Raw genomic sequence first — 26,935 nt, 5'->3', positions numbered from 1 at the left:
TCTATGAGGGCTTCCTAAACAGTGGCAGGCATGAACTCTTCCCCTCTAGGGATGAGAGAGCCAGATGACACCATTTTTACCCCTGCCCAACAGCATGGAGGGACTTCACTGAGCAGCAGAGCCCACAGTGGAGGCCTGAGTCAGTTACACCAAGCCCCACACTCCTTGCATTCTGCAGGTAATTTTTTAAAAGAGTAAGTATGCCTGAGAGTCAGATCAGCAGTGGGCCCCTACCACAGAAGACCAGCACAAATCTAGTGTTCATAGAGTGCTACAAAACTTCAGCTTTAGGGAAAATCAGACCTCTTTTAATAAGCAGACCAGATATAAGTAATATATCAGAATTTAAAACAATAATCACAAGAATACTAGTTGGGATTGAGAAAAGCATAGAAAACAATAGGGAATCCCTTACTGCAGAGATAAAAGATGTAAAAACTAGTCAGGCCAAAATAAAAAATTGCTGTCACCAAGATGCAAAACCAACTGGATGTAATGACCACAGAGATGAAAAAGCAGAGGAATGAATAAGTAACATAGAAGGTAGAATTATGGAAATTGAGCTAAAGAGAAGAGGAAAAGAAAAGTATTAGATCATGAATGTAGACTTAGGGAACTCAAGGACTCAATAAAGCATAATAACTTTCATATCATAAGATATCAGAAGAAGAGAGGGCAGCCTGGGTGGCTCAGTGGTTTAGCGCCACCTTCAGCCCAGGGCCTGACCCTGGAGACCTGGGATCAAGTCCTACATCGGGCTCCCTGCATGGAGCCTGCTTCTCCCTCTGCCTGTGTCTCTGCCTCTCTCTCTCTGTGTCTCTCATGAATAAATAAATAAAAATATTTTAAAAAGAAGAAGAATGGGGGGAAAAGGTTTATTTGAGCAAATTATAGCTGAAAACTCCCCTAATTGGGAGAAAGACATCCGAATCTGGGAGGCACAGAAAACTTCCATCAAAATCAACAAAAGCAGACCAACACCAAGACTTATCATAGCAAAATTTGCAAAATAGAGAGATAGGGAAGGAATACTGAAAGCAGCAAGGGAAAAGAAATTCCTAACCTACAAGGAAAAACAAATAAGGCTAGCAGATCTCTCCACAGAAGCTTGGCAGGCCAGAAGAGAGTAGCACTCAATGCGCCGAATATATGCAGCCAAGAATACTTTATCTAGCAAGACTATCATTGAGAATTGAGGGAGAGATAAAGAATTTCCCAGGTAAACAAAAACTAAAGGAGTTTGTAACCACTAAACCAGCCCTGCAAGACATATTAATGGGGACTTTGATTGTGAAAGAAAGACCAAAAGCAACAATGACTAGAAAGGAAGAGAGAAAATCTCCAGAAACAATTACTTCACAGGTAATGCAATGACACTAAATTCATATCTATCATTAACCACTGTGAATGTAAATGGACTAAATGCTCCAATCAAAAGACATAGGGTATCAGAATTGATTTTAAAAAAAGACCCATGGATATGCTGCCTACAAGAGCTCATTTTATACCCAAAGACACCTTCAGAATGAAAGCAAGGGGATGGGGAAATATATACCATGCTAAAGGATGTCAAAAGAAAGCTGGAGTAGTCATCCTTATATCAGACAAACTAGATTTTAAACCAAAGACAGTAACAAGAGATGAAGAAGGGCATCATATAATAATAAAGGGTTCTATCCAACAAGAAGATCTAACAATTGTAAATATTTATGCCCCCAAATTAGGAACAGCCAAATACATAAATCAAGTAATAACAAACATAAAGAAACTCATTGGTAACAATACAATAATAGTAGGGGGATTTTAGTACCCTACTCCCAGCAATGGACAGATGATCTAAGCAGAAAATCAACAAGGAAACGGTGGCTTTGAATGTCATACTGGACCAGATGGATTTCACAGATATATTCAAAACATTTTATCCTAAAGCAGCAGGATACACATTCTTTTCAAGTGCGCATGGAACATTCTCAGGATAGGTCACATACAAGGTCACAAGTCAGGCCTCAACAAGCACAAAAAGATTGAGATCACATCATGTATATTTTCTGACCACAATGCTCTGAAGCTTGAAGGACCACAAATACAAGATGGTTAAAGAACATCCTACTAAGGAATGAATGCGTTAACCAGGAAATTTAAAAATGAAAAAATACAGGGAAGCAAATGAAAATAAAAACACACCAGTCCAAGACCTTTGGGATGCCTCAAAAGCGGTCATAAGAGGGAAATATACAGCAATATGGGCCAACCTCAAGAAGCAAGGAAAGTCTCAAATACACAATCTAACCTGAGACCTAAAGGAGCTAGAAAAGGAGAGCAAATAAAACCTAAGGCTGACAACAGAAGAAAAATCATACAGATTAGAGCAGAAATCAATGATACAGAACTAACAACTATAAAAAAAGAAAACAGTAAAAGAGATCAATGAACGCAGGAGCTGACTCTGTGAAAGAATTAATAAAATGGATAAATCCCTAGCCAGACTTTTCAAAAACAAGAACACCCAAATAAAATTATGAGTGAAAGTGGAGAGATCACAACCAACATCACAGAAATATAAACAATTATAAGAGAATATTATGAAAAACTATATGCCAACAAATTTAGCAATCTGGAAGAAATGGATAAATTCCTAGAAATATGTAAACTATCAAAACTAAAACAAGAATAAAAAAAATTGAACAGGGAATGCCTGGGTGGCTCAGTGGTTGAATGTCTGCCTTCTGCTCAAGGCATGGTCCTGGGTCCTGGGATCCAGTCCCACATTGGGCTCCCTGTGAAGAGCCTGCTTCTCCCTCTATGTCTCTGCCTCTCTCTGTGTGTCTCTCATGAATAAATAAATAAAATCTTTAAAAAATTTTTAACAGACTCATAACCAGCAAAGAAGTTGAATTAGTAATCAAAAATCTCCCAACAAACAAAAGTTCAGGGCCAAATTGGGGATTCTACCAAATATTTAAAGAAGAGCTAATAACTATTCTTCTTAAACTGTTCCCAAAAAAAGAAATGGAAGGAAAACTTCCAAACTCATTCTACAAAGCCAGAATTACCTTGAATCCAAAACCAAAGACCCTACTAATAACTAGAATTATAGGCCAATATCCCTGATGAACATGCATGCAAAAATTCTAAACAAGACACTAGCAAATAGAATCTAACAGTACATTAAAAGAATCATTCATCATGATCAAGTAGGATTTATTCCTGGGCTACAAGGTAGTTTAATATGTGCAAACCAATCAACATGATATATCACATTAATAAAAGAAATTATAAGAATCATATGATTCTCTTAGCAGATGCAGAAAAAGCATTGGACAAAGCATGGCATTTATTCTTGATAAAAATCCTCAACAAAGTAGGATTAGAGGGAAAATACCTCAACACCATAAAGGCCATATGTGAAGGAAATGGCCACAGCAAATACCATTCTTAATGGGGAGAAACCAAGAGCTTTTCCTCTATGGTCAGGAACAAGACAGGCATGTTCACTCTCACCACTTCGAACTAACAGTACTAGAAGTCCTAGCCTCAGTAATCAGACAACAACAAGAAATAAAAAGCATCTAATTCAGAAAGGAAGAAGTCAAGCCTTCACTATTTGCAGATGACGTGACACTCTATGTAGAAAATCCAAAAGACTTCACCAAAACAATGCTGGAACTGATATATGAATTCAGCAAAGTTGCAGGATACAAAATCTACAGACAGAAATCGGTGGCATTTCTATATACCAAAAATGAAGCAGCAGAAAAAGATATCAAGGAATCAATCCCATTTGCAATTGCATCAAAAACCATGTTACCTAGGAATAAACCTACTAAAGAAGTAAAAGATCTGTAGTCTGAAAACTAGAACACTTATGGAAGACATTGAAGATAACACAAAGAAATAGAAAGACATTCTGCTCATGGATTGGAAGAATATTGTTAAAATGTCTATATTGCCGAAGGCAATCTACATATTTAATGCAATCCCTATCAAAATACCACCATTGTTTTTCACAGAGCTAGAAAAAACAACCCTAAAATTTGTATGGAACCAGAAAAGACCCCAAATAGCCAAAGATATGCTGAAAAAGAAAACCAAAGCTGGAGGCATCACAATTCTGAACTTCAAGTTGTATTACAAAACTGTAATCATCAGGACAGTATGGTACTGGCACAAAAATAGACACGTAGATCAATAGAACAGAATAGAAAACCCAGAAATGGATCCACACCATATGGTCAATTAATCATAACAAAGCAGGAAAGAATATCATATGTGAAAACAGTCTCTTCAAAATATGGTGTTGGGAAAACTGGACAGCAATATGCAAAAAAAAAAAAAAGGAAAGGATAAAAGAAGAAAAAAACAGAACCATTTTCTTATGCCAGACACAAAACTAAATTCAAAATGTATGAAAGACCTAAATGTGACACATGAAACCATCAAAATCCTAGAGGAGAATGCAGGTAGCAACCTCTTTGACATCAGCCATACCAACTTCTTACTAGATATATCTCCAAAGGCAAGGAAAAGAAAAGTAAAAATGAACTATTAGGGTTTCATCAAGATAAAAGCTTCTATACAATGAAGAAAACAATCAGTAAAACTAAAGACATTTTGTGTATGGGAGAAAAGTTTTGCAAATGACATATCTGATAAAGGATTAGTATCCAAAGTATATAAATAACTTATCAAACTCAACAGCCAAAAAAACAAATAATCCACTTAAGAAATAGGTAGAAGATATGAATAGACATTTTTCCAAAGAAGACATGCAGATGGCTAACAAACACATGAGAAGATGCTTAAATCACTCATCATAGGAAAATACAAATAAAACACTCAATGAGATACCACCTCACACCTGTCAGAATGGCTAAAATTAACAACATAGGAAATAACAGGTGTTGGCAAGGATGCAGAGAAAGGGGAACCCTCTTATACTGTTGGTGGGAATGCAAACTGGTGCAGCCGCTCTGGAGAACAGTATATACGTTCCTCAGAAAGTTAAAAACAGACCTACCCTATGAGCCAGCAATTGACTACTAGGGTGTTTACCAAGGGATACAAAAATACCAATTAGAAGGAGGACATGCATCCTGAAGCGTATGGCAGCATTATCTGATAGCCAAACTATGAAAAGAGCCCAAATGACCATCAACTGTTGAATGGATAAAGAAGAGGTGGTACACACACACACACACACACACACACACACACACTGAAATATTACTCAGTCATAAAAAAGGATGAAATCTTACCATTTGCAATGACATGGATGGAGCTAGAGTGTATCAATGCTAAGTGACATAAGTCAGAGAAAAACAAATATCACATGATCTCACTCTTATGCAGTATTTAAGAAACACAACAGATGAACATAAGGGAGAAAATGAGACAGAGGCAAACCATACAAGAGACTCAACCATAGAGAATAAACTGAGGGTTGCAGGAGGGGAGGTGAGCAGGGAAATGAGCTAAATGCAGATGGGTATTAAGGAGGGCACTTGATATGATAAGCACTGGGTATTATATATAAGGGATGAATCACTAAATTCTTCTGAAAATAATATTGCATCATTTGTTAACTAACTAGAATTTAAATAAAAACTTGAAACAAACAAAATAATCCATAAGCACCTCATGATTAACCCAAATTTACAGATGAGCATACCAAACCTTAAAGAGGTTAAGATCACCCTGTTTGCACAGTTAAGTAGCACATTCTGGATTCATCTCTATCAATTGATGTTGAGCCTGTATTTTTTTTTAAGATTTTATTTATTTATTCATGAGCCTGTATTCTTAAATGCTGAGCAACACTTACTTCTCAGAAAAGTGATTATGAATAGTGAAGATCCATCATTTTTCTACAAGATTCATCATTTCAAAAGTAATAAAGGCAAATAAGACAATTATTTTAACAACAAAAAAAATGGTTCCATGATGTAACTTTTTTTTTTTACTTTGGCTTTTACTTAATTCTTTAAAATCTTGTGATCTCAGTCAGCCAAGTCCCTGCTTTAAGAATTTTTCTGCTTTTATAATAAAAAGTTTTTTAAAAATAAAATATTTAAAGTAGATATTTAAAGTAAAAGTTCTGATTAAATAGTTAAGGTTAGTATGAAAATTATGTAAAGAATGTATCCCAAAATTGAACCCTATATTGGTGACAGGCATACACAATTTTATTTAAAAAGAAAAAACTTTTGAGGAAATTTTAGGCCAGATATTCATTATGGGAAAACTTCACAAAATTCTTACTTGGGTATGTCCCAATAAAGGGATCATTATTTCTGTAAAAGAATGGTACCATGGCTATGAAATAACATTTCCTGAGGATGAACCTGCTTTTCTATTTGAAAACTTAATATTCATTTGTTTTGTTTCATCCTCTAATTAAACTATACATTTTCTATAAAAGAAATTATAGACCACTAGACCACTGAAATTATGCTTAAATCACTGGCCTTTGACAAGCTAATGCTGCAGATGGGGAAGCAGCAGGAATAAAATTCTGATATGTGCTTGTGTTAGTATATTTTGCTTTTGCCAATTTTTATATAAACCATGCACAGAGAGGAGTACAGCAACACACTGCTCTGACTACATGAAGCAAAGTAGGTATAAAAAACAAATGTATCCCATGTTATTTCTTGACATGACACTGAAGTATTATCTTGGGTAATCTCTTGGCCCAGGTGAGAGTGCCATAGGTGGTGACACAGTAGCAATTGTCATTCTTGCTATGATTCTGTCAAGAATCCCTGAGGACCATAGTCAATGTCTTGAATGAACCATGGTGGAAATGAATAGCACAACTAGGTTTAGACAGCTACATAAGTCAGCCAGTTGCTTATTCATATTCAACAGGCTTCCGTGACCATCTAATCCTCCCAGGATTTTATCCATTCCACCTGAGATGATGCCAGAGCTTCACACAATGTGGACTGCTTATACTGGAATACTACAAACAGCTCTAACCAATGTTTTCTGATTATTAAACTTTCTGGTGAAACTTTCTCTGGTACTGTATGGCAAAGTCAGAGCAGCAGGGCACTGCCAAGAAGACATTTATTGTTGAGTTAGACCACATGGTTCAAAAAACAGTATCAAAGGATTTTGAGAAAAGGATTTACCACATCTTTTGTGCCACATTTTCTAGATGGTTTCTTTAAGTTTTGGTGGACCTAAGAAGTGGATTTTTGATTTAGGATTGTTGTAGGCAATCCTCAGAACCGGGATGGACCACATTGCCACCCACAATTTGGCTTGGATGTTGAGACTGAAGATACCACATACACACACACACACACACACACACACACACACACACATCCCAAGAGGGTATGAAAGGTATATTACTTACATCATGAAGCTTCCTGGGGAGAGCCAAAGCAACCTTCCAAGCAGGCCAAAAAATGGCTTGAGATGGAGCAGTGAGGGGCGATTGGTCTATAATGCATTTTGGCTAAAGGATGAGGATGCAGTGAGAGTTTCCATGCACAGGCTGGAACTTTTGTTGTTTGAATTTCCTACCAGCAGCAAAGGAGGGAATGGGTGAGCTATCTTATTGACTTGCCAGAATATGGGGTAAGATGTAAGGTGGTAGGGAGTAAGGGTTTAATACTATCAGCAGTGAAACATCATAAATGAAGTCAGACTTTAGTTACAACTTAATCCCAATCCAAAGTTTGATGACTGAAATGTGCTGTTTTATTTAATTAAAATTGAACTAGAATAAGCCATTATTAGTACTTTATGAGGTCTTGTATATTGAGGTCAGTAAAGGAGATGAAAGTTCTGTTACTACCTTATTCAAGGCTTAGCATTGGATATTTTGTGAGGTGAAATATATTCTTTGGTCACCATCCAATAATATATAGAACTTATAAGGAGATAATAAAAAGTGTCTTGATAAGGACTTGTATCATGGCTTTAATATGTACAGAGATTTGTAGGAGCTTGATCTATACTTGGGGTATTTGTGAGGCAAGAGATTCCCAGAGTTGTTTTTTACCTCAAAGTGGGAAAAGTTGGATAAGGAATTATTGTCGCCACCATTGGCCAGACAGTTGGCCTGACCATTGGCAATAGCCCAAGAATCTGTAAAAATTCACAGATGGGGCTGACTGTTGGCCAACACATCCAGTACTCAGATGACAGCCTTAGTTTAGCTAATAGTCTGAGCCTTAGGGCCTGTTCTTTGTCAGAGATTCCTCACTTAAAGGATAAAAAGCAGCAGCTCTCCAGTGAGCTACATCGCATGTAATGATGACATTGCCATCTCTAAAGTATATACATTCCTTTTGCCATTCCCTCAGTTAATGCCAAGGGAACTCAAGTATTCAAGGGGCCTGGAAGAGAAGTGACCTCCTTGAACATTATAACATCTAGCAAGAGACTGAAGACAAGGGAGACTACCTGCTCTTGAGAATGGGATGCACCAGAGGGTACAGTTTTGGCTCTATCCTATACATGTCATTTCCATTTTAGCCAGGAAGCTTCAGTGTTCATGCTGAACATGCTGAACTTTTGGAATGAAGCTTCCATGACCCAAGGCATAATGCACAGCAGAGCACAGAGGGTCATGGACTCAAGACCTATGTATGATAGCCTCTTTCTCCAGGAAAGCCCAGTATGTTATCCACAATTGCCACTTTAATGGTGTATAGCATGGTGCCAAGGAAAAAAAAAACTTGCACCAGAAATATACTAGCAACTATGGCTGCCTGAGTGGTCCAGAGACTGCAGGAGGCATGACAGAGGGTTGCTAATACCACTACGGTGCAGGAATTTCTTGGAAAGTGTCAGATATGTTGCAACTTGGACAGATTCCAGAGCTTTTTGTTAGATGGGCCCTATTTAAGATGAACCAATTTGTGAAAACCAGTATAGGTTGGCTTAAGGACAATTTACAAATAAGGAACATATTGCCTCCAGAACCCAAAAAAGGCCTAGAACATGTTGGGCTTGTTTTAAAGTTGTAAGTGCTGACAGGGTTGGTAGTTATTTCTTGATAGTCTCAGTGATGGAGTGGTTCTCAACTTAAATAATTATTAGAAGTTTAACTAAGGTGGTGGGATTTAAGCACTCTTTGTGGGTCAAGCTCCCTTTTATGAGCTCCCTCTGTGATTTTTTTTTATTTATTTATGATAGTCACACAGAATGAGAGAGAGAGAGAGGCAGAGACATAGGCAGAGGGAGAAGCAGGCTCCATGCACCGGGAGCCCGACGTGGGACTCGATCCCGGGTCTCCAGGATCGCGCCCTGGGCCAAAGGCAGGCGCTAAACCGCTGCGCCACCCAGGGATCCCCTCCCTCTGTGATTATATGTATGCTCTAAATAAGAGGATCAAAGAAATTTTCAGATGAAGAGCTCATCAGTTTGTTGTACAATATGTATCAACGCTCTTGGAGAAAATCGGATGTTGTTAAGATCTTATCTACAAAAATTGTGTGTAATGGGGTGGCTGTTGAAGTACCCCATCATATGACAGGTAAGTATACTTTGTTGTCCCTTCAAAGATGAAGGAAAACTGCATTTGGGAGGCTGTTGAAATGTACTAAGTAGAGAATATTAGCAAACTCTATGATAGCAAAGAATTTACCAGATTGGATGAAGTCGGTAATTTAATAATTTTGGATATAGAGATATCAATGAATAGGTCCCCAATATTAAGGTTGTATTATTACACTGTAAGGTGCTATTCATTCTTTCCTAGCTTTAGAATAGGCCAAATTGAACTATTAAATGGATAAGCTAGAGAAAGTAACACAGGGTGGTGGTAGCATAAGATGTTTTTCCTTTTCTACACTTTTTCAACATGGAATTACTGATCCACCCACAGAAGAAAGAAAAAAAGTGTATTTGTGAGAATTATAGGATTTAGCACCATATGCCAAGGCACCCAGGAGAAGTCTTGCCCACTTGTACATTTTGTAATATGCATTCTGACCTCAGTTTGAGCTTTGAAACTAGAAGTGCAGTTAAATTGCCTAAAACCCTCTCACTGGACTTAGAGAAAAACCTAGAGAGTACTGTCCTGGACCGATTACCAAAGAAGAAAGAGAACTTACAAAAATCCAGCCTTCCCAAAGATATTTTAGCACACAATGGTGGGGGTGGAGTGGGTAGGAAGTTTGGATGCAGTGGAGATAATAACAATTACTTGACCTCCACACCCAATGGGCAACACTGAGTGGGCTGAACTATCAGGCAGCAGTGACCTCTTCTGCAGGGGAAAAGGACAGTGGTGAGTACTTGACTGTTTTAGTGTAGAATGTAGCTGGAGAATTCTATTCCTCACAAGCAGCACCCAGAGTACTAAGATGAAACTTTCATGACAAGGAGGGGGAAAATATTAAGAAACAGGCAGATGAGGATACCAAAGGGAATCTGCAGATGAAGGGCAGTCCAAAGTGACAACATAGAAAGATCTTAAACTCACCTCTTCCCACAAACATACCAAATCTACCACTACATATTGATCATTTCCCTCCAAAAAAGATCTGAAAATTAGATATAGTGTTCTCCACAACACAAGATAAAAAGACCATACGGAGACAAGTAGGAAAGGTATACACAAGGTCAAATAAATAAATAGATAGATAGATAGATAGATAGATAGATAAAACAGAAACACCTCTAGTGCAATGGCACATAACAGAAAAATATCTGATGAGATAGGCTCTTCTCCAGGAAGAGCAAGAAGTTGACACCAGGGATCTGAACAGGTAAGATAAGACTCAGAATGTCTAGCTTGAAAAACCAGTGGGGTTGGTGTCCAGGGACCCCAAAATGCTGTAGAAAACCAGGATTCTCTTGGAGGGCTCACATGAATTCTCACTTGCCCTGAAACCCAGTAGAAAATAGCAGTTTGAAAAGGCTCTGAATAATATGTGAGGGAGATTCACTTGCTGATCTGGGAGCATCAGCTACAGGGTTAGAGAATAGCTGAAATACCCACATAGACATGGCAGGGGATGACAGGGAAGCAATATTTAGAGTTTTGGAATATGTTTAAATTTGTCACTATCAACTTAAACTGTTATATTCATAGGCTGATATATGTAAACCACAAATCAAAATCGTATAGTAAACAAAATGAGAAAAGAATCTAAAATAACACTAAAGAAATTCATAAAACCACAAGGGCATCTGGGTGGCTCAGTTGGTTAATCATCTCCCTTCAGCTCAGGTCATGATCTTTGAGTCCTGGGATAGAGCCCCAGGTCAGGCTCCCTGCTCAGTCAGTAGGGAGTCTGCTTCTCCCTCAGCCCCTTACCCTACACATGCTTTCTTTTTCTTTTTTTTTTTTTTTATTTATTTATGATAGTCACAGAGAGAGAGAGAGGCAGAGACACAGGCAGAGGGAGAAGCAGGCTCCATGCACCGGGAGCCCGACGTGGGATTCGATCCCGGGTCTCCAGGATCGCGCCCTGGGCCAAAGGCAGGCGCCAAACCGCTGCGCCACCCGGGGATCCCTACACATGCTTTCTTTCTCTCTCTCTCTCTCTCTCTCTCTCTCTCTCTCTCTCTCTCAAATAAATAAAATCTTTTTTAAAAATTTAATAAATTCAAAAAACCACAAAAAGAAGAAAACAAATAAGAAACAGAGAACCACAAAACAGCTAGAAAACAAAGAACAAGAGAGCAATAAGTACACACCTATCAATAATAACTTTAAAAGTAAACAGACAAAATTCTCCAATCAAAAGAAAAAGTGGTTGAATGGATTAAAAAATAAGATATATGTATATACTGCCTACAATTGACTCACTTCAGATCTAAGGACACATACAGATCAAAAGTAAAGAGATGGAAAAATATATTCTATGCAAATGGAAACAAAAACAAAGCTATAAACCTATAATCACATAAGAGAAAATATAATTGAAAAGAAAGACTGCAGGGGTGCCTGGGTGGCTCAGTCAGTTAAGCTACTGCCTTCACTCAGGTCATGATCTCAAGATCCTGGGATCAAGCCCCATATCAGGCTTCCTGCCCAACCAGGAGTCTGATTCTCCTCTCCTTTGCCCCTCCCCATAGCTTGTGCTTGCTCGCTCTCTCTCACTCTTTCTCTCCCTCAAATACATAAACAAAATCTTTAAAAATAAATACTGTAATAAAAGGCAAAATTGGATTGATCCATCAAGAAGGTATTTATAAATCATATAACTTAGATGCATCAAGATATATAAAGCAAAGATTAACATACCTGAAGGAAAAAGATGACAGTAATATAATTATGATAGTGGATTTAAATACCCCACTTACAACAATGGATAGATCATTCAAACAGAAAATCAATAAGAAAAACACCAGCCTTAAATAACACATTAGACCAGATAGACTTAATATATACAGAACACTCCATCCAAAAACAACATAATACACATTCCTCTCAAGTTCACAGGAAACTTTATCTAGAATAGATCATGTTAGGCCACAGAACAAGTCTCAACAAATTCAAGGAGACTGAAATCATATCAAGCATCTTTTCTAACTACAATGGTTTGAAACTAGAAATCAATTACAAAAAACCTGGAAAAACTACAAATATGTGGAAATTAAACCTCATATTACCAAACAACTACTGTGTCATGAAATTTCTCAAAGGAGAATTTTTTTAAATACCTATAGACAAATGAAAACCGAAATATGAGATACCAAAATCTACGGGATGCAGTAAAAGTGGTTCTAAGAGGAAAGTTCATTGTGATGCAGCCCTACTTCAAGAAATAAGAGAAATCTCAAACAACCTGACTTTACACCTTCAAGGAACTAGAAAAAGAACAAAGTCCAAACTCAGTATAAGGAAGGAAATAAAAATCAGAGTGAAAATATATAATATAAACACTAAAACAATAATAACAAAGATCAATAAAACTAAGAGCTAGTTCTTTGAAAAGATAAAACCAGAAAACATTTAGCTAGACTACCCCCCCAAAAAAAGGGGGCTCAAAAAATAAAATCAGAAATGAAAATGCAGAACTTACAAATGACAGCAAAGGAATACAAAAAAATCAAAAAAGTACTTATAAACAAACAAACAAAAAAAAGAGTACTATAAACCATTATAAACCAACAAATTGGAAAACCCAGTGAAATGGATAAGTTCCTAGTAACTTAAACTCTTGCAAACCTGATCCATGAAGAAAGAGATCTAAGTGGAAAGATTAGTGAGGATACTGAATCACTAATAAAGAACCTTCCAACATTAAAATATCGAACACCAGAGTGCTTAGATGGCTCAGTCAGTTAGGCATCTGACCAGCTCAGGACATGGTCTCAGGACCATGGGATCAAGCCCCCCAACAGGCTCTGCACTCAGCAGCATGTCTCTTTGTCTCTCTTTCCTCTCCCCCTCCCTCCACTCATGCCTTCTCTCTCTCTAATAAATAAAATCTTAAAAAAATGAATGAATGAATGAATGAATGAATGAATAAATAATAAATAAATAAAATATAAAAAACCATGAATAATTAGGTTTATTCCAGGGATGCAAGGATGGCTCTACATATACAAATCAATCAACATGATACAATCCATTAACATGCTGAAGGATGAAAATGATAGGATATTCTCAATCGATACAAAAATACCATTTGAATATTCAATATCCATTCATGATAAAAACTCAAGAAAGTGGGTATAGAGGGAATGTATCTATATAATAAAGATCATCTATGACAAACACAGCTAATATCTCAATGTGAGAAGGTGAAAGATTTTCCTTCTAATATCCCGAATAAGGCAAGAATGCCAACTATGCCCGATTTACTCAAAATAGTACTGGAACCCCTAGCCATAGAAATTAGGCAAGAAAAAGAAATGAAAGACATCCAAATAAGAAAGGAAGAAGTAAAACCTTCACTATTTGCAAATGACATACTATATATAGAAAATCCAAAGACTCCACAAAGAAACTGTTAGAACTAGTGAGTGAATTCAATAAAGTCGTAAAATACAACATCAATATAAAAATCTGTTGCACATTTCTTTTTTAAGTTTTTATTTAAATTTCAGTTAGTTAAATACAGTGTAATATTAATTTCACATATACAATTTAGTGATTCAATACTACATACATAACCCAGTGTTCAACACATGTGCCCTCCTTAATCCCCATCACCTATTTAACCCACTTGCCTTCTGGTAACCATCAGTTTGTTCTCTATAGTTAATAGTCTGTTTTTTGGTTTGCCTCTCTTTTTTTTTCCTCCATGATTTGTTTCTTAAATTCCACATGAGTGAAATCACATGGTATTTGTCTTTCTTTGACATTTCTTTTTTTTAATAAATTTAATTTTTATTGGTTTTCAATTTACCAACATACAGAATAACACCCAGTGCTCATCCCGTCAAGTGCCCCCCTCAGTGCCCATCACCCATTCACCCCCACCCCCCACCCTCCTCCCCTTCCACCACCCCTAGTTCATTTCCCAGAGTTAGGAGTCTTTATGTTCTGTCTCCCTTTCTGATATTACCCACACATTTCTTCTCCCTTCCCTTCTATTCCCTTTCACTATTATTTATATTCCCCAAATGAATGAGAACATACAATGTTTGTCCTTGTCTGATTGACGTACTTCACTCAGCATAATACCCTCCAGTTCCATCCACGTTGAAGCAAATGGTGGGTATTTGTCGTTTCTAATGGCTGAGTAATATTCCATTGTATACATAAACCACATCTTCTTTATCCATTCATCTTTCCATGGACACTGAGGCTCCTTCCACAGTTTGGCTATTGTGGACATTGCTGCTAGAAACATCGGGGTGCAGGTGTCCCGGCGTTTCATTGCATCTGTATCCTTGGGGTAAATCCCCAACAGTGCAATTGCTGGGTCATAGGGCAGGTCTATTTTTAACTCTTTGAGGAACCTCCACACAGTTTTCCAGAGTGGCTGCACCAGTTCACATTCCCACCAACAGTGTAAGAGGGTTCCCTTTTCTCCGCATCCTCTCCAACATTTGTGGTTTCCTGCCTTGTTAATTTTCCCCATTCTCACTGGTGTGAGGTGGTATCTCATTGTGGTTTTGATTTGTATTTCCCTGATGGCCAGTGATGCAGAGCATTTTCTCATGTGCATGTTGGCCATGTCTATGTCTTCCTCTGTGAGATTTCTCATGTCTTTCACCCATTTCACGATTGGATTGTTTGTTTCCTTGGTGTTGAGTTTAATAAGTTCTTTATAGATCTTGGAAACTAGCCCTTTATCGGAAATGTCATTTGCAACTATCTTCTCCCATTCTGTAGGTTGTCTTTTAGTTTTGTTGACTGTATCCTTTGCTGTGCAAAAGCTTCTTATCTTGATGAAGTCCCAATAGTTCATTTTTGCTTTTGTTTCTTTTGCCTTCATGGAAGTATCTTGCAAGAAGTTACTGTGGCTGAGTTCAAAAAGGGTGTTGCCTGTGTTCTCCTCTAGGATTTTGATGGAATCTTGTCTCACATTTAGATCTTTCATCCATTTTGAGTTTATCTTTGTGTATGGTGCAAGAGAGTGGTCTAGTTTCATTCTTCGGCATGTGGATGTCCAATTTTCCCAGCACCATTTATTGAAGAGACTGTCTTTCTTCCAGTGGATACTCTTTCCTCCTTTATCGAATATAAGTTGACCATAAAGTTCAGGGTCCACTTCTGGGTTCTCTCTTCTGTTCCACTGATCTATGTGTCTGTTTTTGTGCCAGTACCACACTGCCTTGATGACCACAGCTTTGTAGTACAACCTGAAATCTGGCATTGTGATGCCCCCAGCTATGGTTTTCTTTTTTAAAATTCCCCTGGCTATTCGGGGTCTTTTCTGATTCCACACAAATCTTAAAATAATTTGTTCTAACTCTCTGAAGAAAGTCCATGGTATTTTGATAGGGATCGCATTAAACGTGTAAATTGCCCTGGGTAACATTGATATTTTCACAATATTAATTCTGCCAATCCATGAGCATGTAATATTTTTCCATCTCTTTGTGTCTTCCTCAATTTCTTTCAGAAGTGTTCTATAGTTTTTAGGGTATAGATCCTTTACCTCTTTGGTTAGATTATTCCTAGGTATCTTATGTTTTCGGGTGCAATTGTAAATGGGATTGACTCCTTAATTTCTCTTTCTTCAGTCTCATTGTTAGTGTATAGAAATGCTACTGGTTTCTGGGCATTGATTTTGTATCCTGCCACGCTACCAAATTGCTGTAGGAGTTCTAGCAATCTTGGGGTGGAGGCTTTTGGGTTTTCTATGTAGAGTATCATGTCATCGGTGAAGAGGGAGAGTTTGACTTCTTCTTTGCCAATTTGAATGCCTTTAATGTCTTTTTGCTGTCTGATTGCTGAGGCTAGGACTTCCAGTACTATGTTGAATAGCAGTGGTGAGAGTGGACATCCCTGTCTTGTTCCTGATCTTAGGGGAAAGGCTCCCAGTGCTTCCCCTTTGAGAATGATATTTGCTCCCACATTTGGGGCATAAATATTGAGGATTGTTAACTCCTCTTGTTGGATAGATCCTTTAAGTATGATATAGTGTCCCTCTTCATCTCTCACTACAGTCTTCAGGGTAAATTTTAGTTTATCTGATATAAGGATGGCTACCCCTGCTTTCTTTTGAGGACCATTTGAATGGTAAACAGTTTTCCAACCTTTTATTTTCAGGCTGTAGGTGTCCTTCTGTCTAAAATGAGTCTCTTGTAGACAGCAAATAGATGGGTCCTACTTTTTTATCCAGTCTGAAACCCTGTGCCTTTTGATGGGGTCATTAAGCCCGTTCACGTTCAGAGTTACTATTGAAAGGTATGAGTTTAGTGTCATCATGATATCTATTCAGTCCTTGTTTTTGTGGATTGTTCCACTGAACTTCTTCTTAAAGGGGAATTTTAAGAGTCCCCCTTAAAATTTCTTGCAGAGCTGGTTTGGAGGTCACATATTCTTTCAGTTCCTGCCTGTCTTGGAAGCTCTTTATCTCTCCTTCCATTTTGAATGAGAGCCTTGCTGGATAAAGTATTCTTGGTTGCATGTTCTTCTCATTTAGGACCCTGAATATATCCTGCCAGCCCTTTCTGGCCTGCCAGGTCTCTGTGGAGAGGTCTGCTGTTACCCTAATACTCCTCCCCATAAAAGTCAGGGATTTCTTGTCTCTTGCTGCTTCAAGGATCTTCTCTTTATCTTTGGAATTTGCAAGCTTAACTATTAGATGTTGAGGTGTTGAATGGTTTTTATTGATTTTAGGGGGGGAATCTCTCTATTTCATGGATCTGAATGCCTCTTTGCCTTCCCAGATTAGGAAAGTTTTCAGCTAGGATTTGTTCAGATACATATTCTGGCCCTCTGTCCCTTTTCGGCGCCTTCGGGAACCCCAATTAAATGTAGGTTTTTCTTCCTCAGGCTGTCGTTTATTTCCCTTAATCTATTTTCACGGTCTTTAATTGTTTGTCTCTTTTTTCCTCAGTTTCCCTCTTTGCCATCAACTTGTCTTCTATGTCACTCACTCGTTCTTCCACCTCATTAACCCTCATCGTTAGGACTTCTAGTTTGGATTGCATCTCATTCAATTGATTTTTAATTTCTGCCTGATTGGATCTAAATTCTGCAGTCATGAAGTCTCGTGAGGCCTTAATGCTTTTTTCTAGAGCCACCAGTAGCTGTATAATAGTGCTTCTGAATTGGCTTTCTGACATTGAAGTGTAATCCAGATTTTGTAACTCTGTGGGAGAGAGGACTGTTTCTGATTCTTTCTTTTGAGGTGAGGTTTTCCTTCTAGTCATTTTGCTCAGTGCAGAGTGGCCAAAAACAAGTTGTATTGGGAAAAGGAGAAAAAGAGAGGAGAGAAAGAAAGAAAAGAGAAAAAGAAAAAAGGAAGAAAAAAAGAAAAAAGAGAAGAAAAAGTGAAAGAAAAAGAAAGAAAGGGGGGAAAAGGGGGGTGAGGGAAGCAAACAAATCAAAAACCAAAAAAAAAAAAAAAAAAAAACCACGGGGGAGTATCTTCTGATTCTGTATACTTTAAGTCCCTTGACTTCCCCTGGAACTTGTCTAGCTGGTCTTCTGGGGGAGGGGCCTGCTGTGCTGATTTTCAGGTGTTAGCACTTGGGGGAGCTGCTCTGCCCCTGCCTGGTGCAGGGCTCAGCGGGGGTTGTTTATCCCATGAGGCCCCAGGAGGAACAACCGCAGTGGCGGAGGCAGGTCTGCAGCCCCTAGAGTCAGCTCCCGCAGTTGCTCCAGAGCTCTCCGTCCGCAGGGCCTGGAGGCTCCGGGGCGGGGCCGCTGCTCAGCTCGGGGCAGGAGTGTCCTTGCTGTCCTGGGCCCTCCCGGCCTCTGCCTGTCCCGGGGGGAGGCCTGGGCTGTGTCCCGGCGCCCTGTGCTCCGGGGCCTGCGCTGTTGGATTCGCGCTCCCGCCCCACAGCCCCCTCCGCGGAACCGCCGCCCGAGCCCCTCCGAGCTGCTCCGGGTCCCGCCGTGCGCGCTGCAGCCCTTAGGGAGCTCGGCGCACTCTCCCGGGGCGCAGGTGTCTGTTAGTGTCCCAGGGAGCCCGAGGGCATCCCCGCCCTCCTGGGTCCTGCTCCACCTCCCTGCGAGCCCCTTTCCGCCCGGGAAGGTTGGTGCAGCTCCTGCTTCTCCGGGACGGGGCTCTCCTGTCCTGGGGACACTCGCCCCGGCCTCAGCCCGGCTCTTCACGGGGCCCCTCCCCCTTGGAGGCCTTTTGTTTCTTTATTTCTTTCTCCCCCCCCCTTCTTCTTACCTTGATAGAAGCGCGAACTCTTCTCACTGTAGCATTCCAGCTTTCTCTTTTTAAATCTCAGGCCGAATTCGTAGATTTTCAGGATGGTTTGAAGGTTATCTAGGTAATTTGGTGGGGACAGGTGACTTGGGGACCCTACTCTTCCGCCATCTGACATTTCACTTAGCATTAATACTTTCTGATATTTGTCTTTCTCCAACTGATGTATTTCACTTAGCATAATACTCTCTAGTTCCATCAAAGTCTTTACAAATGGTAAGATTTCATTCTTTTTATGGCTAATATTCCATATTTACACCCATACATCTTCTTTATTAATTCATCAGCTGAGGGACATTTGAGCTCTTTCCATAATTTGACTCATGTTGATAATGATGCTATAAACACTGGGGTGAATGTATCCCATCAAATTAGTATTTTTGTATCCTTTGGTATACTTAAATACCTAGTAGTGCAAGAGCTGGTTCATAGGATAGTTCTAGTTTTAACTTTTTGAGGAACCTCCTACTGTTTTTCAGAGAGGCCGCACCAGTTTCCATTCCCACCAATAATGTAAGAGGGTTCCCCATTCCCCACATCCTCACCAACACTTGTTCCTTGTGCTGTTGATTTTAACTATTCTACAAACTAATAATGAAGTAGCAGAAACAGAAATTAAGAAAACAATCCCATTCACAATTGCATCAAAAAGGGTAAAGTACCTAGGAGTAAATTTAACCAAGGAGGTAAAAAAAAACCTGTACATTAAAAACTATAAGACACTGATGAAAGAAAATGAAGATGACACAGGTAAACAGCAAGACATTCCATCCTCATGGGTTAGAAGAATTAGTACTGTTAAAACATTCATACTGCCCAAACCAACTACGGATTCAATGCCGTCCATATCATAATTCCAATGATACTTTTCACATAACTAGAATTAATTCTAAGTTTGTATAGAACCACAAAAGACAGCAAATAGCCAAAATAATCTTGAAAAAAAGAACAAGGCATTCCCTCATTTCAAGCAATACTGTAAAGCTATAGTAGTCAAAACAACATGGTATTGATATAAACAAAGACACACAGATCAGTGAAAGAAATTACAAAGCTCCAAAATAAACCCAAGCATATATGGTTAACTGGTTTATGACAAAGGAGGCAAGAAAATACACTAGAGAAAGGACAGTTCCTTCAATAAATGTTATTGTAAAAATTGAACATGCAAAATAATGAAAATGGACCACTATCTTACACTATACATAAAAGTTAACTCAAAAAAGACTTGAACGTAATACCTGAAACTATGAAACTCCTAGAAGAAAACTTGTGTGGCATGTGCCTTAACACTGGTCTTAGTAATGTGTTCTTAGATCTGACTCCAAAGGCAAGTGAAACAAAAGCAAAAATTAACAGATGGGGAAACATCAAACTAAAAAGATTCTGCACAACAAAGGAAATCATCAGCAAAACAAAAATGAAACCTACTGAATGTAAGAAGATACTCCCAAGTCATATAGTTGATAAAGGGTTAATATCAGAAAATACATAAGAAACGCATACAACTCAGTAACAATAAATAATCCAATTTAAAAATGAGTCAGTTGGACAGCCCAGGTGGCTCAGCGGTTTAGCGCTGCCTTGAGCCCAGGGCATGATCCTGGAGACTCGGGATCGAGTCCCAGGTCAGGATCCCTGCATGGAGCCTGCTTCTCCCTCCTCCTATGTCTCTGCCAATCTCTCCCCCCCCCCCCTCCTCTCTCTCTCTCTCTCTCTCTCTCTCTCTATGTCTATCATAATAAATAAAATAAATAAATCTTTTTAAAAAAAGATTGCCTTGGCTATTTGGGATCTTTTGTGATTCCTTAAAATTGTAGGATTTTTTTTTTTCTAGCTCTACAAAAAATGCTGGTGCATTTTAATTGGAAATGTATAGAAATGTGTAGGTTGCTTTTGGTAATGTAAACATTGTAACAATATGTGTTCTTCCAAACCAAGAGCAGATTGTCTATTTCTTTGTGTTGTCTTCAATTTCTTTCATTAGTGTTTATAGTTTTCAAAGTGCATGTTTTTCACCTCTTTGGTTAGGTTTATTCTAGATATTTTATGTTTTTTGTTGCAATTATAAATGGGATTGGTTCCTTAATTTCTTTTTCTGCTGCTTCATTGTTATGTATAGAAATGCAACAGATTTCTGTACATTGATTTTTGTATTCTTTGATTTTACTGGACTCATTTATCAGTTCTAGCAGTTTTTTTTAATGGAGTTTTTTTGGTTTTCTATGTAGAATATCATTCTGTCAGTGAATGGTGAAAATTTGACTTCTTCCTTGCCAGTTTGGATGCCTTTTATTTCTTTTTGTTGTCTGATTGCTGAGGTTAGGACTTCCAGGACCATGCTGAATGGAAGTGGCGAGAGTGGACATCTCTGTCTTGTTCCTGAGTAGGGGAAAAGCTCTGTTTTTCCCCATTTAGGATGATATTAGCTATGGGTCTTTCACATAAAGCCTTTATGATGTTAAGGTATTTTCTCTTTATCCCTCTTTTGTTGAGCGTTTTTATCATGAATCAGTTATACTTTGCCAGATAATTTTTCTGCATCTATTGAGAGGATCATGGCTCCTGTCCTTTCTTTTACTAATGTGGTATGTCACATTGATTGACTTCTGAATATTGAACACCCCTTGTAGTCCAGGAATTAATCCCACTTGATTGTGGTAAATGATTCTTCTAATGTATTAGAATTATTAATTAATTGTTAGATTCTATTTGCTAATATTTTATTGAGAATTTTTACATCCGTGTTCATCAGGGATTTTGGTCTATAGTTATCTTTTTTAGTGGAGATTTATCTGGTTTTGGTATTAGGGTAATGCCAGCTTTATAGAATGAGTTTGGCAGTTTTCCTTCCATTTCTATTTTTTTGAGATTAAATAGCAACTCTTCTTTAAATGTTTGGTAGAATTCCCCTGTGAAGCCATCTGGCCCTGAACTTTTGTTTCTTGGGAGATTTTTTTTTTTTATTACTGATTCAATTTCTTTGCTGGTTAATGGTTTCAAGTTTCTATTTCTTCCTGTTTTAGTTTTCGTAGTTTGTTTCTAAGAATTATCCATTTCTTCCAGATTGTCCAATTTGTTAACCTATAGTTTTCCATAATATTCTCTTATGATTATTTGTATTTCTATGGTGTTGGTTGTTATTTATACCCTCTCATTTGTGATATTTATTTATGTTCTTTCTCTTTTCTTTTTTGATAAGTCTGGCTAGGTATTTATTAATTTTATTTTTTCAATTAATCAGCTCCTGGTTTCATAGATCTGTTCTATTGTTTTTTTTTTCCATTTCTATATCATTTATTTCTGTTCTAATCTTTATTATTTCCCTTCTGCTGTCTCTAGGCTTCATTTGTTGTTCTTTTTCTAGCTCCTTTCGGTGTAAGGTCAAGTTTTTTATTTGTGATTTCTCTTGTTTTTTGAGATAGACCTGTTTTGCTATATACTTCCTTCTTCAGACTGCTTTGCTGTATCCCAAAGGTTTTAAACTGTTGTGTTTTCATTTTAATTCATTTCCATGTATTTTTAAATTTTCTTATTTGGTTCCTGGTTGATCCATTTATTGTTTAGCAGCATGTTGTTCCACCTCCACGTATTTGTGGTCTTGTGGTTGACTTTCATACTATTGTGGTCAGAAAGTAGGCATGGTATGATCTCAATCTTTTTATACTTTTCTGAGGCCTGATTTGTGACCTAGTATGTGGCCTATTCTGGAGAATGTCCCATGTGCACTTGAAAAGAATGTCTGTTCTGCTGCTTTAGGGTGGAATGTTCTGAATATATTTGTTAATTTCATCTGATCCAGTGCATCATTCAAAGCCATTGTTTCTTGTTGATCTTCTGCTTAGATGATTTAACATTGATGGGCATGGGGTGCTAAAGTCCTCTACTATTATTGTATTATTGAGTTCATTGATGTTTGTTATTAATTGTTTTATATATTTGGGTGCTCCCATATTGGGTGCATAAATATTTACAATTGTTGTATCTTCTTGTTGGATACACAATTTATTATGATGTACTGCCCTTCTTCATCTCTTTTTATAGTCTTTGACCTAAAATCTATTTTGTCTGATATAAGTATTGCTATTCTGGCTTTCTTTTGATATCCATTTGCATAAAGATTTGTCTCCATCTCCCAATTTGCTGAAGGTTTTTTATCATGAAAGGATGTTGTGTTTTTTGGATACTTTTTCTGCCTCTACCAAGATGATTATATGATTTTTATCTTTTAGTCTATTAATATGGCATATTAGATTTATGATTTGTGTATGTTGAACCATCCTTGTGTACCAGGGATAAATCCCACTTGGTCGTGTTGCGTAATCCTTTTTATGTGTTGACAAATTTGGTTTGCTAATATTATATTTAGAATCTTTTTATCTATAGTCATCAAGGATATTGGCCTATAATTTTCTTGTGGTGTTTTTATATGACTTTAGTCATATAGGTTTAGGAATGATGCCTCCTTTATAATTTTTTGGAAAAGTTTCAGAAGCATTGGAGTTCGCTCTTCTTTAAGTATGTTTGGTTGAATTCATGAATAAGACCATTTGGTCCTGGGGCTTTCCGTGTTGGGAGATTTTTGACTATGAATTCAATCCCCTGAATAGTAATTGGTCTGTTCAGTTTTTTCATTTTTTCCCAATTCAGTATGCAAGATTGTATATTTTTAGGAATTTATCCATTACCACAAGGTTATACATGGTTTTAGCGTATAATTGTTCATAGTAGTCTCTTCTGATTCTTTGTGTTTCTGTAGGACCAGTTGTAATGTCTGCTTCTTTATTTCTGATGTATTGAGTCTTCTCTTTTTTTTTTCTCTTAGTTTACTTAAAGGTTTTTTGAATTTTATTTTTTGAAAGAGTTCTTTGTTGATGCTTTATTATTTTCTGATTTCTATTTTATCTCTGCTCTGATTTTTATTCCTTCCTTCTGCTTTGAGCTTAGTTTATTCTTGTTCTATGTCATTGAAGTATAAAATTAGGTTGTTCATTTGAAATATTGCTATTCTCTTAATATTTTCATTGTTACTATAAACTTCTCTCTCAGATGTGCTCTTGCAACATCCCATAGGCTTTTGTATGTAATGTTTCCATTTTGATTTTTTTCAAAATACTTTTGATTTTCCTTCTGTTTTTATTTTGACACATTTGTTCAGGAATGTGTTGCTTAATTTCCAAATATTTGTGAATTTTCTAGCTTTCCACTTATTGTTTTTTATAATTTCATACCATTGTGATAAGAAAAGATACCCCAAACTTCTTAAATTTCCTGAGACTTGTGTGTCATACCATATGATCTATTCTAGAGAATGTTCCATATGTGCTTGAGAAAAGTATGTGTTCTACTTCTGTTGGATACAATGCTGTACAAGTGCTTTTTAGGTTTATTTGCTCTACTATATAGTTCACTTCCAGTGTTTTCTTTTGTCAAGATATTTTACCTGTTTCTGAAAATGTGGTATTGAAGCCTGCTACTATTATTGCATTGTTGTTCCTTTATCCCTTCACATCAATTTGTATTGGCTTAATATATTTACGTGCTCCAATGTTGGGTGCTTCTATATTTATGATTGTTTTATCATCTTGATTAATTGATCCCTTTATTATATAATAACTAACTTCATCTCTTGTTATCATTTTATTTAAAGCATATTTTTTAGATATAAGTATAGCCCACCTCTCTTTTGGTTTCCACTTCCATACTTTGAACCTATCTATATCCCAAAAGCTGAGGTGATTCTCTTGTAGACAGCCCATCATTTTGGTTTGCCAGTAAAGTCTTTTTTCTCCTTCATATAATAAAGATAACTTTAGCACATAGAGTATTATTGACTAGTGCGGGGTTTTTTTGTTCATTTGTTTTCCTTTCAACACTTTGAATATATCACTCTACACTCTCTTGGCCTCTGGGTTTCTTTTTTTTTTTTTTTTTTGGCCTCTGAGTTTCTGCTGAAAAATCAATGATAGCCTAGCGGAGGTTCCTTTGTAGGCTTTGTTTTGTTTTTATTTATTTATTTGTTTGTTTATTTATTTATTTAATTTATTTATTTTTGCTTCCTGGCTATCTGTTTCATATGCCTGTTGCTTATCTATAAATCTTCTTTGGAAAAATATCTATTTAGATGACCTACTCATTTTTTTTAAGATTTTATTTATTTATTCATGAGAGACACAGAGAGACAATGTCTATGTCATGATAGACATAAAGAGAGAGACAGACAGACAGAGAGGCAGAGACATAGGAGGAGGGAGAAGCAAGCTCCATGCCGGGAGCCCGACGTGGGACTCGATCCCGGGATTCCAGGATCGCGCCCTGGGCCAAAGGTGAGCGCTAAATCGCTGAGCCACCCAGGGATCCCCAGCGAAAGTAATCTTGAAAAACAAAATTAAAGCTGAAGGCATCACTATTGTGGACTTCAAGCTATATTACAAAGCTCTAGTAGTCGAAACACTGTAGTACTGGCACAAAAAAATAGACATTAACAGAACAGAATAGAAAACTCAGAAATTGACCCATTAATCTTTAACACAGCAAGAAAGAATATCAAATGTGGAAAAGCCTCTTCAACAAATAGTGTTGGGAAAACTGGACAGTAACATGCAAAAGAAAGAAACTGGACCACTTTCCTTCTTTTTTTTTTTTTTTGACCACTTTCTTATACCAGACACAAAACTACATTCAAAATGTATAAAAGATCTAAGTGTGACACAGGAAACCATCAAAATCCCACAGGGAAATATAGGCAGCAACCTCTTTTACATCAACCATAGCAACTTCTTACTAGTTATTTCTCCTGAGGCAAGGAAACCAGAAACAAAAATAAACTATTGGGACTTCATCAAGATAAAAGCTTCTGCACAGTGAAAGAAACAATCAACAAAACTAAAAAACGACTTACAGAATGGGAGATTTTCAAATGACATATCTGATAAAGGGTTAGTGTCCAAAATATATGAAGAACATATCAAACTCCATACTCCAAAAACCCAAAAAAATCCAGTTAAGAAGTGGGCACATCAAAACAAGGAGATATCTCCTCAAACCTGTCACAATGGGTAAAATTAGCAGATAGGAAAAAACAAGTGTTGGCAAGAGTACAGAGAAAGGAGAAATCTCTTATACTGTTGGTAGGAATGCAAGCTGGTGCAGCCACTCTGGAAAACAGTATAGAGGTTCCTCAAAATAAAATAGAACTAGTTATGATCCAGCAATTGTACCACTAGATATTTACCCAAGGAATACAAAAATACTGATTCAAAGGGATACATGCACCTTGATGCCTATAGCAGCCCTATCAACAATAGCCAAATCATGGAAAGAGCCCAAATGCCCATCAAATGATGAATGGATAATGAAGAGATGATATATATGACAGAATGCTACTCAGTCATCAAAAAGAATGAAATCTTGCCATTTGCAAAGACATTGATAGAACTAGAGAGTATTATGGTAAGTGAAATAAATAAGTCAGAGAAAAGCAAACATATGATTTCACTCATATGTGTAATTCAAGAAACAAAATAAATAAGCAAAGAGAGGAAAAAAGAGAGAGAGAGGGCAAACTGAGAAACAGACTCTTACCTATAGAGAACAAACTGATGGTTACTGGAGGGGGTATGGGTGCAGGGGAGGGGCAGCAGAGATGGGTTAAATAGGTGATGTGGATTAAAAAGAGCACTTGTTGTGTATATAACTGTTGAATCACTAAATTCTACACCTGAAACTAATATTACATTGATCCTAACTTAAATTTAAATAAAAATTTGGAAAAAAAAAAAGAAAATCCCTCAACAAATTGGGTGTAGAAGAAACATACCTTAACATAATAAAGACCATGTATAACAAACTCAGAGCTATTATTATACTCAACATTAAAAAAAAACTGAAAGCTTTTCCTCTAAGATCAGGAACATGACAAAGGTGACAACTCACCCTTCTTATTCAACCTAATACAAAAGTACTAGCTAGTGGTTTCACATGACAAAGATAATAAAAGACATCCAAAATGGAAAGAAGTAAAATCATCATTATTTGCAGACAATATGATGTTTATATAGAAAAGGCTAAAGGTCTGACCAAAAACTGTTGGAATTCATGAATGCATTCAGAAAGTTTCGTGATATAAAAATCAATGTACAGAAATCGGTTGCATTTCTATACACTAACAATGA

The sequence above is a fragment of the Nyctereutes procyonoides genome, unplaced genomic scaffold (genome assembly GCF_905146905.1).
Source record: "Nyctereutes procyonoides isolate TBG_1078 unplaced genomic scaffold, NYPRO_anot_genome, whole genome shotgun sequence".
Classification (NCBI taxonomy): domain Eukaryota; kingdom Metazoa; phylum Chordata; class Mammalia; order Carnivora; family Canidae; genus Nyctereutes; species Nyctereutes procyonoides.
Note: the sequence above shows the minus strand (reverse complement) of the source record.